The sequence below is a fragment of the Athene noctua genome, chromosome 3, assembly GCF_965140245.1.
Source record: "Athene noctua chromosome 3, bAthNoc1.hap1.1, whole genome shotgun sequence".
Classification (NCBI taxonomy): Eukaryota; Metazoa; Chordata; class Aves; order Strigiformes; family Strigidae; genus Athene; species Athene noctua.
In genome coordinates, this window is record NC_134039.1 from 32988312 (window position 1) to 33001838 (window position 13527).

A 13527-nucleotide genomic window follows, 5' to 3' on the forward strand; every position below is an offset into this window, starting at 1 on the left:
GCGTGTCCCGCAGCCAGCTTGTATGCCATGTTGAAGAGAAGTGGCGGAGCAGAGGAGAAAAGCAGGCTGGAGCTGCTGGACAAGGGGAGCAGCTGCCAGCGAGGCAGAAAAGTTGCTGAGGATTTTCGAGAGCAGCTCTTACCGTGTGGGCTGGGGCCGGTCCTGGCACCTGTGGGAGCAGGAGCGTGCTGAGCTGTAGTGCCGATGTCCTGGAGTGCCGAGCTGTAGTGAAGGGGAGTGACCTGGTTGGTGGTGGTTTAAGTTTCCTCTGGTGGTGCGGGAGGGTGGTGTCTTTCCACTCTGTTTTAAAGGAGTTACTATGAATCAGTCTGCCTTTAAAGAGAGGGAGAAGGAAAAAAAAAAAAAATTAATGAGCTACGCCCTGCTTTATTGGCAGGGAGTCAAGAGTCTCTGGGAGGAAACCAGCGATTCAAAGAAATCTGTGCAGGGCTGCGTCTGACTCAGTGTGCAGAACAGAGACCGCAGCCTGGAAAAACGACTGACGCTGGTCCAGCTGAGTAATAGAGGCCCACAACAGCATCTGTTTATAAAACTGAACTTCTGGTTTCATAAAAAAAAAATAAATGTATAGTTACAAATGTGGCAACAGGACTTCAACAATACAATCACTCAAACAAACAAACAACCGGTTGGCAGGGGGTATCGTGAGGATGGGTGAGTCACTGCATCCCCCTCCCTGTGCTGCCCAGAGAGAAGTTGCTGAGACTGGCGGCACCAGAGAGTGCAAATCAGACCTGTGGGGTTGGCATGGACAAGGCTTTTGGGAATATAGCAAGGAGCGAAGATGCTCAAAATGCAGCTCTGGCCTGGTGGTGACTCTGGAGCAAGTTGGCCAGAATGTGGTGGTCTGCTTCCGTGGAGAGAGAGCGGGCAAGGAAGATGAAATACTGAGTTTGTGATTCACAGTTTTCTAAGGTCAGCATTTCTTGTCATCTTGAAGACCTCTAAAAATACATCCTTTACATTTGCAGAGAATTGACTGGTGTGTTTGTCTCATGCTACAGGCAAGATTGACTGCTACAGGCAAGACTGAGCAGGGATGTGCTTAAGATGTGGGTGAAGGGGGAAGAAGTTTGTCAGAAAGCATCTGGGTTAAAATGTGATCCATATTGTGATAGAGTTGGTGATCTGCTACTGCAAGGAATCAAACCTGCCTTTGCAGAGGCACAGAAAGAGATAAGCAGATACTGATAAAATACCTGGCAAAGGCCTTTCCCACTTTAATGAGGAGGACAAAAAGAAAGAAAATGAAAGACAAAGCTGGTGCTCTTTGAAGTCTACAAGATTAAAAAATCTTGATATTTTTCAGATTAATCCTTCTCTGGTGTTATTGATATGTGTCGTGTCTAATTTTAGACTATAGCAACCTGCTTAAAACAAGAGCTGTGGATAAAACAGCAGCAAAGATGACACATCTGGTGGGCAAAGACATTGTGGCCAGACAATCCCATGGGAATTTTGTCACTGATGGAAAATATAGACAGCTTTTTGTTCCCCAAAGACAAAATAAGCCTAACTGTGTTTAATACCTATGGGTTAGAACATGCTTCTTGGTGATATACCATATGCCATATGGTGATAGGGAAAGGAAGATATATTTGCTTACCCTGCAGAAGGAGCTGGCATTTGCAGTGAGCTGCACTGTCCCTTTGCCCTTCCCTGTTTCCCTAGCAGAGTTTATTGGAGTGAGGGATGCTCTGCTCCATACAGTATTCTGGAGCGTATGGTCCCAAAGCAGACTCTGTGGACCAGAGTTCAGCTGTGGTGGAGCATCCTCTGCTCCAGACCTGTTCACAAGTGACTGCCCACCTGCCACAGGACAGCTGCCTTCACACTCACAGAATTGCTTATCCTAGACTCAGCAGCCAAAACACCTGCATCTAAAACACACTCACATGGGGCAACAACAGTGAAGTCCCCTAAGAAGTTGGGTAAGAAGTGACCCATGAGTGGCAAAACATTATTTGTCCAGAGAGAGCAAACTCATTCTGTATGAATTGTTCTCTGTCCTGGGAGGCCGTGTCAGGCAATGGCCAACATCAGATGCTTCACAGGGAGGCAGTGGGGTTCTGCAGGGTCAGCGGCAGTTTGCCCACAGGAGCACTGCTTCCTAGCTCTCCATCTGGAAATTTTGGTGCCCAGCCAATAAAGTAAAGTAACCAGACAGGCCACATAGGCTGTGACTATGGCTCTAGAGGAGCACTGGTACCCTGCCAGCAATTGGCTTCATCTCTGTTGCTATACCTGCCAAGCTGGGTATGAAATGGGGAAATAGTGAATGTCGAGCAAACAAATGTGTGAATAGCTGCTCCTGTTTGGGAGCAATGCTGCATGTGGGCAAGATGATGGTTTAAGCAAGTAAGGGTACCCCCCTAATGTCAGGGTAATGAGGTCAGGGGAGAGCTCACAGCTTCCACTGAGAAAATTGTTAGCTCTTTGGAATATTTCCACCTTACATGTGGATAGGGAGAGAACTTCCTACCAATAAGTAAAGGTAGGAGAACATTTCAAGTTGATAAAATTTGTTATGTTTTCTGTAGCTGCTTGTCTGTGGATGAAGTGTTAGCTCAATAAGCCTTTATGTGTGTGTCATGGAGAACCAGCTCTATTCACTCGTCTAGAAAAGAGGCTGGTCTTTCTGTGTACCTGTGTCAACTTCTCCCTTTAGGGCGTGTGGTTTTCACAAGACAGGTTGCAATAGAAAACCCATGACGTGAAAAGTCTCATCATGGGACCAAAAATCTAAAGCATGCTGTCATTTTGACACACTAAGGTTGAATTGCCTAAGATCACCACACCATAATCCATGGTGTCCCTTGACCTGAGCATCACTCATTTCACAGGCTTTTCTGAATACCTACAGCCAACTAATAGGAGGTGGTCAGGTCAAAGCCATGAGAATTTAATCTGTGGGAATCTGGATTGGCATTTCCATGGGCAATGAGAGGATGAAGTTTTCCCATGTGTGCCATGCCTTTGCTGAAGCTCTTCCCAAACAAGCAGCTTACAGCTGATGTATTTCTGCTTGTTTTGCCATACCCTACACATTTGCAGACATCGCCACTGTGTGTGAACAGTAACCCCTGGTGTAACAAGATGAGCATCCACAGTGACATTAGATAAGACAAACATTAAGCTTTTGCAAGACCAGATCAAAGCAGGAATGGACAATAAGGAGTGGGAGATGGTGTGTGGATTTAGGGGTGGGGGAGGCATTGTCAGGCTTGGCTGGAAGATTCCAGAACAGATAATTTCTAGAAGGGGGTGTGCCAGGAGATATAGGCCATGGTCCCTCTGCACTTTCTTCAGATGCCAGAATCTGTGCTTGGGAGAGGTCTATAGCTGAGTTCCCATGCTCTCTGTGATGCTTTCAATTACAAATTCAACAGGAATTCAACATACACTATTTGGACATGGCTTTCAGGATAACTATCTGCAAGCACACATTACATATTAAGCCCCCCCAGTCTAAACAGCATGTCTTTCCACCTAAAGATGCTTAAACCCTTTCCTCTCTATGTGCTATCTACTCTGTGCACCATCCAGCGCTGGCTGGTTGCAGGACAAGTGGAAGTGATATGCTCCATGGTGTTTGCTACTTCTCCACTTGTCGTGACATGGAGAAGGCGGGGTTGAGCTGGGATAATGTGTGGGTTTAAAAAAAATAGATACCAACAAGTTTCATACTGCTCTGTAGTGGTGTAATTGATGTGTTTGTGTGTTTATCCTGGGGTTATCCATGTGATACAGTAATTTGAAGAGACATATGATACATCTTAGAGCCATATGATAAACTGCATTTGTCACACATGACCCTGCATGGCTTCAAATGGGGCATTCATCCACTGGAGAGGAAGGGGCAATGGTGCCCTTATTTATAGCATTGCTCAGTTCTGAAGAAGCAGATAGTGGAAGTCACACCTTTATGGTTTGGGTTATATCTCTAATGTGTCTTGTCTTGTTCCTGTACCCCCAAGGACTGCTAGACTTCCAGTACTTAGGGAAGCTGACTTTACAAGCTGAGTGGTACAAGAAAGGAGTGGATTGCAGTCAACACTGAAAAGATGTAACTCTTCCTGCGCACACTCTCGCTTTTGGTTTGGTTTGGTTTTGGTGGTGAGGATAATCTCTGGCCCATGTACTTTGGTAAACTGTATGAAGAACAAAACCTACAGAAACATCTACATCTGATTTTTCCAAAATCACTAAGGACTGCCAGACCGACTGATCTTTTGAAAGTGGGTGATAGGTACAGAGTTGAAAATGCCCTGTGTTCATAGTATTTGTGTAGGAACGGTTTGTTACAAAGCTTTAACCAGCAAGAACTGCAACAGTACCCTCCAGGACTTGAGAGGGGTCTATGCCAGAATGCATTCCCCACATCCCACCGAACACATCTGGGAAGCCCCCAAACTTTCCTTGTTTCTTAACAGGAATAAAAAAATAATATGGGCATGAGATAAGGAGACCATCCCTACCATAAATTGCATAGAGATTAGAATTTAATTTTGTCCTACCCTGTGAAAAGGACTATACACTTCATTCTTATGTTGGAAAGGAAGATGTGGATGGATTATGATTCCTCTGTGCAGTGGGTGGATATCTCATGCTGTCTTAGAGTACTGACATTCACATTGTGGTCTCTGCAGCAGATTTGGAGATTCTGCCAGACTGGGTAAATGGCAGTCTGTTCCTAACTGGCTGAGGGATTTGGACTAGTTCTCAGGGTGTCAGCCCAGAAGTGCCTTGCTTACCCAGGTGCTGCTAGGTGGGCTGAATTTGATCCTCGGGCTCAGGTTCTGAAGACCTGGAGGAGATAGCATGAGCTAGCTGGTGCTCCGAATAGACACCTGAACCTAGAAAAAAATAACTTACTTCCATGCTCTGGAGCAAAAGAAGGTGTGGTGAGATGAGAGCCATCTAAAATGAGGAGGTCTTCCCCTGCTCTTATGAGAGTGGGGGAACTGCACTCCCCATCTCATTTTCCCTTACTTTAGCCTCTACCTTAGTTTCTTCATTTTTTCCATTGAAAACAGCCCCGATGAAGAGATTTGTGTGTAATGTGCAAATGGTACCTCTGTCCTGGCAGACCCATCTGAGCTGTCACTTTCCTCAAGAACCTCTCCCATTCCACATCAAAGAGGTGGTGGCTTGTGGTATTCTCCACCTGCACATGAAGGCCTCTCTCATCCATTCTGGCAACCACGGAGGTTTTCTTTATTGCTTTCTTCAGCTCCTGCTCCTGGCTCATTTCTGCCTCTGCCGTCTGTGGCTGCTGTATTGTGCAGTACACGCTACTGATTGCTTCACCGACAGGTTTTACCATGCTAATGGGGGAAAAAAACCTGTAAGCACCAAGAAATGGCATGAGTTGACAGTGCTTTATTGTTCTTTCATTCTGTGCTGACAAAGGGAAGTAGCTGCATGACCATCCCGTGTTGAGGACTGCAACTGTGTCATTGGCTGTAGAAACAGTCCTTGGCTAAGAGGCCAAGGCAAGGGCAAGTGCCATTTGTGCTGTGGCTGAGGTTTGATAATGGGATGTCTTTCTATTTACCTGCTGCTCCCATGGGCTGTTTGCACTACTGGGCTGTTGAGCTCTACTCAAGGTTTTTCTGGACTTTCTTCTTAGAGCAGCTGTTGGTGTCCTGAGAAAGATGTAGGATCTCCCTCTGCAGCCAGAGATAAGGTTTTGAGGGTGCATGAAGGCTAACTGTACTTACTTCTCACTCTCTGCAATATCTTGCTTTTTTTTAATCTCAGGATGCATTTGTTTAAGTAACATTGCAGTGTCACAGGCTCTACATGTATGCAGGGAGAATGCTCGCTTAGGAAGATAAATGGCAGAGACCACAAGGGACCTGGCACATGGACAAACCAAGCAGGCGGATCACTTACTCAGCAAAAATGAAAGAACAGCTCAGGGAGGGCTTGCTAGGGAGGGCAGTGGTACCGGTACTGTTCAGTGAGGTTGGTGGGAGGGGAAATGCACCAAGCTCAGTGCATAGTGAGGAGGGTGGAGAAGGAAAACCGGGAAGTGTAGCTGAGATGGAAAGACAGGCTGAGTTTTGCAGGGTCAGGGCAAGGCAGGGAGTGCTGAATGCCATGGGTGATGCAGCCAATAAGGAAAGAGCCTCTGAGCTCAAGTCCTGCAGTACAGTGCAGAGAGCATGGCAGAAAGGAGGGGATGATCTCTAGGTTTGCTTTTTCATTCTTTGACAGAGAGGGAAACGATTCCTGTGGCTGCAGAGGCATAGTTCCCTTTAGAAAGAGGAAACATCTACATGTGTCACACTATGGGTCAGCTTCTTAGTTCATTTGCAGCAGTGTGGAACTGGAATAACTTGTATCGACTTCATGGCAATCTTTCTGATTTTGTATTAGGGGTTGAAGCAGTGCGACCATGTCAAGAAACTGCTGGTAAAGAGAGAATTTGTGAGGGGGAAAACATCTCACCTCAGCACAGAGACTGAGCACTGAAATAAGCTCTTTCTCCTTCCTTGCTACCTGCTCCCCTGCTTCTTGACAGCTGTCCATTGGTCTTTTGAGAGGGAACATAAATTATGCTTTGCTTCACCTCGTACATACACACTCCCTTTCTGTGCCTTATACATTCACAAACACAAAAATTTTCATGACTCCATTCCTTCTCCTTTTGTAATGTAGTCACCACTTTCGTGGCTCCCTTGTGTTTGAGGCAGGATATGGGCAGGAAATAATAACACAAGATTCAAACTGGAAAAATGCAAACCTATTATCTGGGGGAAAATAAACCCAAAGTTAGCTATTCAGAGGGAGGGAGAGTTTGGAACTTGCAAGAGGAATAAGGCTGGAAGCAACTTAACAGGGACAGCAGACAGAGAGCTGGAGAAGAGTTTGCAACGTGATATAACAGTGGAGCAGAAGGCAGCCAATGTCATTTAGAGTTCTTCAGATGCTGATGTCCCTCTTGCATCCACAAATCTCAGAGCCATATTGCCCCCCTGGAGAGGCCCTATCAGTGGTAATGACAGCAAAAGCTGAAAATTCTCATTTCTGAGAAGATTTGCCTCAAATCCTATTACAAGGGACTGCTCTAGTGTAGTCCCAGCAGTGCTGTGGATCTGAGGAATTTCCTGGCTGGTCTGTCATGCTAGTCAAAGACAGCCGTCATGTCCCTGTGCAGCTCCATGCTGGGAACATAGGGGAAGACATGAGCTAGACCAGGGGGAGGAGAAAGGGAGTATTCACCATATTGCCTGGCTCTGAGGATGATTAGATAGCACAAAGAATTAAAAGCCAGGGCTTTCTGACTTCACATGTGCTTATAAAGGGTGATGCTTCCTGAGTGCAAACCAAGAATCAGCAAAACATCTCAAGGGCACAAAATGATTACTTGAGTTCATAGGTGTGTCTGGGCACTGCTATCCCTGTGAGATATATGATGAACCAGACAAAAAATGAGAATTAATGAATTGAAGCAAAGAACATGGTAGACTGGTAAAGGGTGCTGCCAGGTGAAGAATAAGAATTCTTGGAGGTGAACTGAAGAAATGCTTAGGAGGATGTGGTTGAGAAGATTTTTGAACCTTGGACTGAAACTTAAGGGTAACGCCAAAGCTGTAGGTACTGACTTGCTGAAAACAAATGTTACATCTCCTGTGATATGCAAGGGCATGGGTCTGCTTTATAATAGTGGTCCAAATTGGACTAAAGGGTGAAACTGAGTAAAATGAGGCACAGGCTGAATAAACTGCAACAATAGCTTTGTGGTGGCCAGGTTCGGTATGAATGATGAGTTTACTGGGTCAAGGTGAAACAGAGGAACAAGGGTCACCATCATCATCATCATCACTTCCAGAAGAACAGGGAAAAAGCCTTCTGAATGCAGTGTCTGATCCTCTTCACAGTGCTGCTGTGTGTGTGCTGGGGTGAGGCAGGGTAATAGGCCACTCCAACATCCCATTTCTATTATTGTGGCTAAAGAGGCAGCGAGCCACGTGTTAGAAACTCCTATGTGGTACTTGAGTTACATCTCTTATAGCTGGTTATGCTTCTTAAGCTAATGTTTTCTACAGGTAATGGGGAAAGAGGCCCTTCTGCCTCATGGTCCACTTGCAGAGCAGCTATTTCCACCAGGCATCACCAGCAGCTCCATCTGGCTGGCTGTGGAGTCCTGTTCTCTGTCAGAAAAGTGGTCAGGGTGGAGGAGAAGGGAGGTACTGATCTCCTTTGAACCCTCCAAGTTTCACAGCAAGAATGGGCTCCGTGTCACTCAGAAGCAGTGGTGCAGCTGGACAGACCAGCTCTGATCGGGCAATGAACACCTATGGGCTGCATTGCTGCCTACAGAGGTTCCTTGTTCTGCCTCGCATCTGTTTGTTCCAGTCCAGTGCTACCACCTTCATGGCTTAATGTAGAGGTGATATCCATGCCATGGGCCATAGAGTGGGTGTTACGGAGCTCTGAAAGTTGGCAGAGACCTCTGCATGTCACAGCTAGCAAAATAAGTGATTGAAGAGTGAAAGCAGGGTTGAAACAGCAATGAAAAATGGAAGCTGCAAATTCTTGGGTAGCTGATATTCATCTCCACCTCTCAGAGGGGTTTTACTGCTGTCTCTGATTCCCCTTTTGGGGGAGCAGGATATGTGGACACATTGGAAACGTGAATTCCCAGGCTTTCTCTTAGCTGGAAACCAATACTGCCCAATAACCACACAAGCAGCAACTGCTGGTTGTCCCACTCTCTATGCCGGCTGGCAGCTGAGTCTGTCCTAGCAGCAGCTGATGCTGCTCACCAGCATGGGTCACTGGGTATGCACTGTCCCTCCCAAAACTCCTAGAGAGGGTCACTGACCTGAGAGGCACTGAGTCACAGGAGATCTGTGGTGGTTTCTCCACCCAGGAGAAAAGTCTCTGAGCACAGGCTGCTGCTCAGCCTGTGCCTTGCTGAGGACCATGTGCTATTTGTAAAGCTGAGTTCTTACTACAAGAAAGTCCAGCTTATCACTGTAATTTAAAAATCCTTTTGCCATCTAGAGAAATGTCAGCAGGCAGAAACAAGTAACGGGAGGGTTTGACCCAGACACAAAGAAGCTGTTGTTTTCTGCCTGTCCCGGCTGTCAGTGGTGTTGGGTTGCTCAATGCTGCTCAGGAAAACAGCTCTGGAATTTCTCTGCCTTCCATGAAGTCTGAAGACATATGAAGTGAAATGTGTCTGCCTGAATAAACACCTGCCAGACTGTCATAGGAAGATCTGGGATGCTGAAATGCAACAGGGTGAGGACTGGCACCAGGCCCAAACTGGGAATCAAGGAGAATCCTCTGGCAAAGCTGACATCTTGGTTTTGATCTCTTGGTTTCCACCTGCAGGTGTAATTGATACCCAAGTGGTGGAGTGACTAAACTTGCCTGCTGTTGCTGCTGCTGGGTTTCAGCTGCACCAAGCAGTGAGGAGGAATAGAGGGGTGGGAACGGGTGTGAGAGAAATTCCTGTCTCAAGAACCATGGAAGCATTTTCATGCCTGGGATACTTTCCTATTTGCTTTCCCCCCAAGGTGGCCCCTCTCACCTTGGAGACAGTGTGGCACCTGAAAGTATGGGCCACATAACCATGAGGTGATTTACAGCTGCAAAGTTAGGAGCAGAAGACATATTTTGCAGGTCAGAATCCCAGTTGGGGGAGTATGAGGGGTTGGAAGAGCTGGAGTGTATCAGAAGAGGCTATCAGTGTGACAACCTGGTTCAGAGAGCCTGTGGGTTGCCAGAGGAGGGTGGAGGGTGTGTTGTTCCCACACTTGGCCCACCGATCTGTTTTCTGATCCATTCCACTGTTAATGGATGGCTCAAGGAGGATCCTTCTGTGTGCAGGCTTGTTCACAGCTGGTGGAAACTTGCCCAAGGCATCCTTGCCTGCCATCACCAGCCCCATAGAGAAGGGGAAGGGACATACCAGAAATGATCCAAATCAAGGTAGGGGAGGAGTTGCAGTGGGATGCTGCACATCTGCACCCTATCCTCCACTGGTGTGAAGAGCCCCAACCTTTGCCGTGTCATAACTCCGTTTTTCCTATGCAGTCCTCACATCCCCTGGAACTCAGTAACAGAGAAACCAGCAAGCATGTGTGTCCTGGTTTTTTCCATTTCTGGATTTTCTAGATTTAAGGTCCAGGCCGTTAAAGCAATTAGGTCTAGTTATCACAGAGAGCGTCCTCACATACCTGCTGTCTGAACACACTATGTCTGTAAAAGGCTGGTGCCAGGCAGTCCTGTGCATTGGACCGCTCTCAAAGGTGAGCCTTGGCTGTGGAGAGCTCTGCCAAATGGGATCACAAGTAAGAAAACAAGCATCAGCCTCTGCACTTCAGATGATCAGTCTCGACAAAGAGCTTATCAGAAGGACCTCACAGGGCTCTGTGCTAACACTGGTGCTATTCAACACACTTGTGGACACTCTTGAGGAACGTGAACAGCAAGTTAACAGCTTACTTGTGGACCACAATTATTCCAGAGAGGCAATATAAAGCTGACTGCAAAGGCTTACAGAAAATCTCCTGGCACTGAGTGGCTGGGCCCTCCCTGGCAGATGAAATTCAGTGGCAGTAAATGCAAGGGAATTCCATGAGCAAGAAAACAGCCTGGCTGTACAGATACACTGTACAGCTCTAAGTCAGCTGTTGCCAGTAGAGAAAGAGATCTTGGATTCATTGCAGACAGCCTGCTGAAAACACTCTCTCAAGGCTCCACAGAGGTCAAAAAGCCAAACAGAAATGTTAAGAATGAGTACAGAAGAAAGAAAGAACGTGATTACGCCTCTGTGTACTTCATGGTCTGCTGAAAGTTTGCAAGTTGTGAGTGCTTCTGGTTACTCATTTGAAGAGCATAGAGAAACACTAGTGAGAATATACAGAGGATATCAGCAATGATCAGAAGTAGGAGATAGTTTCTGGGCAAGCACAGATTGCTAATCTTGGAAAAGAGATGCCTGAAAGGGAATCAGAAATGGTATGGAGAGTGTCAACAGAGAACTAACATTCATGAGGTCCCATATCACAAAAACTAATGGTACCTGATAAAATGTTTTAAAACAAACAAGCTATGGACTTTTCCACGTAGGCATCAAGGAATAAAGGAACTCATTGCCACAGACTGTTGGTGGGAGACAATGCAATGGATTCGGCACATCTATCCTGTGTGTTTCCTTTGGTGACCGTTGAATGCAGCAGCACAGATGCTACCTTTGCAGCAGAAGTGTCCTAAACAGTAGACGAATGAAAGGTGGGCAGGTGTACTGTGGTGTAGTTTATGTTTTCCACTGTTTCTTATACTTCTTTCCTTAGTACCTGGTGCCTGCTAGAGAAGAGATACTGGTTCTTCAGGCTGGGCTAGTATAAATTTTACATTTTTAGTAAACATCTTTTTTTTTTCTACATTAATTTCTCAAACTATTATCTGACAGCTGATGAGATATTACAGGAGAAGTGGACAGTGAACCAATGAGCTGGAGAAAACCACAAACTTCGAGATGGAGAGTTGACATCTCTTACAGATTCTAATACAGTTCCTAATGTTCTTTGCACTGGTGTGCTAGGCCATTCCATAAATCAGAAACAGGGTCTTTTGAGTGAAAGTATGCAGAGATAGCGGTCATGTTTTTAAAATGAGAAAAGCATTGTTTTCCCTATTAGCTTTGCCAGCACAGTCCTTAGACATTTAGGAGGTAGAAGAGAGACATAGTCTTCCCTTGATGGACAAGCAGTAAATACGCTCTGGCTGTGTGATCCAAATAGTTACACCTGTCTAAGCAGGAAATGCCAAGTTCCATACCAGCAATGAAATTTGGATTCTGCATATTTGCAACCGTGAGTGGAACATTTGCAGAAATAACTGAGAGTAAAATTTGTCCCCAGGGATGCTGGTCTTTTCAGCTTGAATAGATTCATTGCTTGGGGCCGAATTTCAATTGAGAATAATTTTGCATGAATAAGCTGGAAGGAGGTATAAACTGTCCACAGACAATTTTTGCAGAGGAAAAGATAACTAGCTGCAAGTCCAGAACTGTGGTGTGCTGGTAAGAGAAACATGTTGGTTGTGGCTTAGCACAGTTTCAACCAGCAAGGGGTCCTGGCCACAGTCTCTCTGGGGTTGTTTCACAATGTAAGATCATGTCACAGCTCTGGGAGGGAGAGAATATACTTTATGCAAACAAAACTATATTTTTGTTTGTTTGGCCCTTTCCATTTCAAATACCTTGATTGATGATGTCTGCCATGTTGTTTAATGACCAACCTCTACTCAGAGTTTTAAGATGATACATGTCCTGAATCATTTCAGCTGTGGTTCTGCTTTTTTTTTTTCCCATTCTGTTCTGCCCAATTTCTGACTCCACCTTCTCTGCCTGCCTACCCTCCTCGGTAGACAATGTTTTTCCATTTAATTTTATGAGACATTCTCATCCCTTCCCCCAGGTCTGGAGAAGAAAAGCCCACATCTGGAGGCCATTCACAGCTGGAAGATCTCTTCTGACATTCCTTGCTTTGAAATCCAACCCATGTAACCTTCTGTCTAAATACTCTGTGCAGGCAGAGCAGAAGGGGCTTTGTGCAGGGAGTCTGTGAAGAAGCCTGTGACCCCTACATACTTTTGCAAGTGCCAGACTTCAAGATTACAGAATTTCTTCCCCACAAGACAATTGTTATTTGGGTTTAGGGCTTCCTAATTTTGAGGTCTCCAAATACTTACTTTGAAAGCAATTCAAAAAGAGGACTTTATTCTTCTGAGGTGTTAAACATACCCAGCAACAGTTAAATGAAGTTGTCTGAAGCATTGTGTAGGTTCCAAGATCCACAACTGATTTTGCCCAAATGGTCCAGCTGGTGGCCTGTAGGCTCCATTTTGCCTGTAGAACAGTTCACCCAGGCTCCTAGTGACTTTTTCACCACCAAATAATAAAACTTCAGGTTTCTTGCATCCTCCTTGCTTGCTTAGAGTAAATTGCTGTAATCTGACTCCTGCTTGCCAGGAAGGTGGATAATTTGTAATTCCATTTTAAATACCAGAACAGAGGCTTACTTGTTACCTCTGCAATTGCTTAGCCAGTATATGCTTTCATCTATGACTTCATTACTGAGTGCTTTACAATGCTAGCAACCACACTCATCATTGTCGTAAATGCCCCTGTCATGACTAATAGGACAAAGATCATTGAACTGCTGGTCTGGTATTTTAGGCCTGGCGCAGAGGGTGTGTCTTTCCCTCTCCCCCCAGAAATAAAGGGGTGTGTGTCCTGTTTGTTTCCCAATGGGATTCTGTCTGCTTTTGTGTTCTGATAACGGTCAGCAATTCTCTCAGCCCTGTAACACGTCCCTTTCCTGGGGGAGCTCACTGGTCTGTCTGCGCAATAGCCTCAGGCGTTTCACATTGTATGTGGTCTCTGAGACTCGAATGGGTCCAACTAACTTAACTTTTGGCATCACACCAAAGTACTGTTGCATTCATACTGTATGCTTGCTTGCCTGGACACATAAG

General features: G+C 45.7%; 1 protein-coding gene across 1 annotated transcript in view; it reads right to left on the reverse strand.

Moving 5' to 3' along the window:
• Positions 1–13527, reverse strand: part of EMP1 (epithelial membrane protein 1) — a 43076-nt gene that overhangs the window by 14814 nt on the left and 14735 nt on the right. Inside the window, exon 2 of the mRNA XM_074901404.1 lies at positions 143–333. The gene's annotated coding sequence lies outside the window, so the exon portion shown is untranslated. The remainder of the gene's footprint in view (positions 1–142; positions 334–13527) is intronic.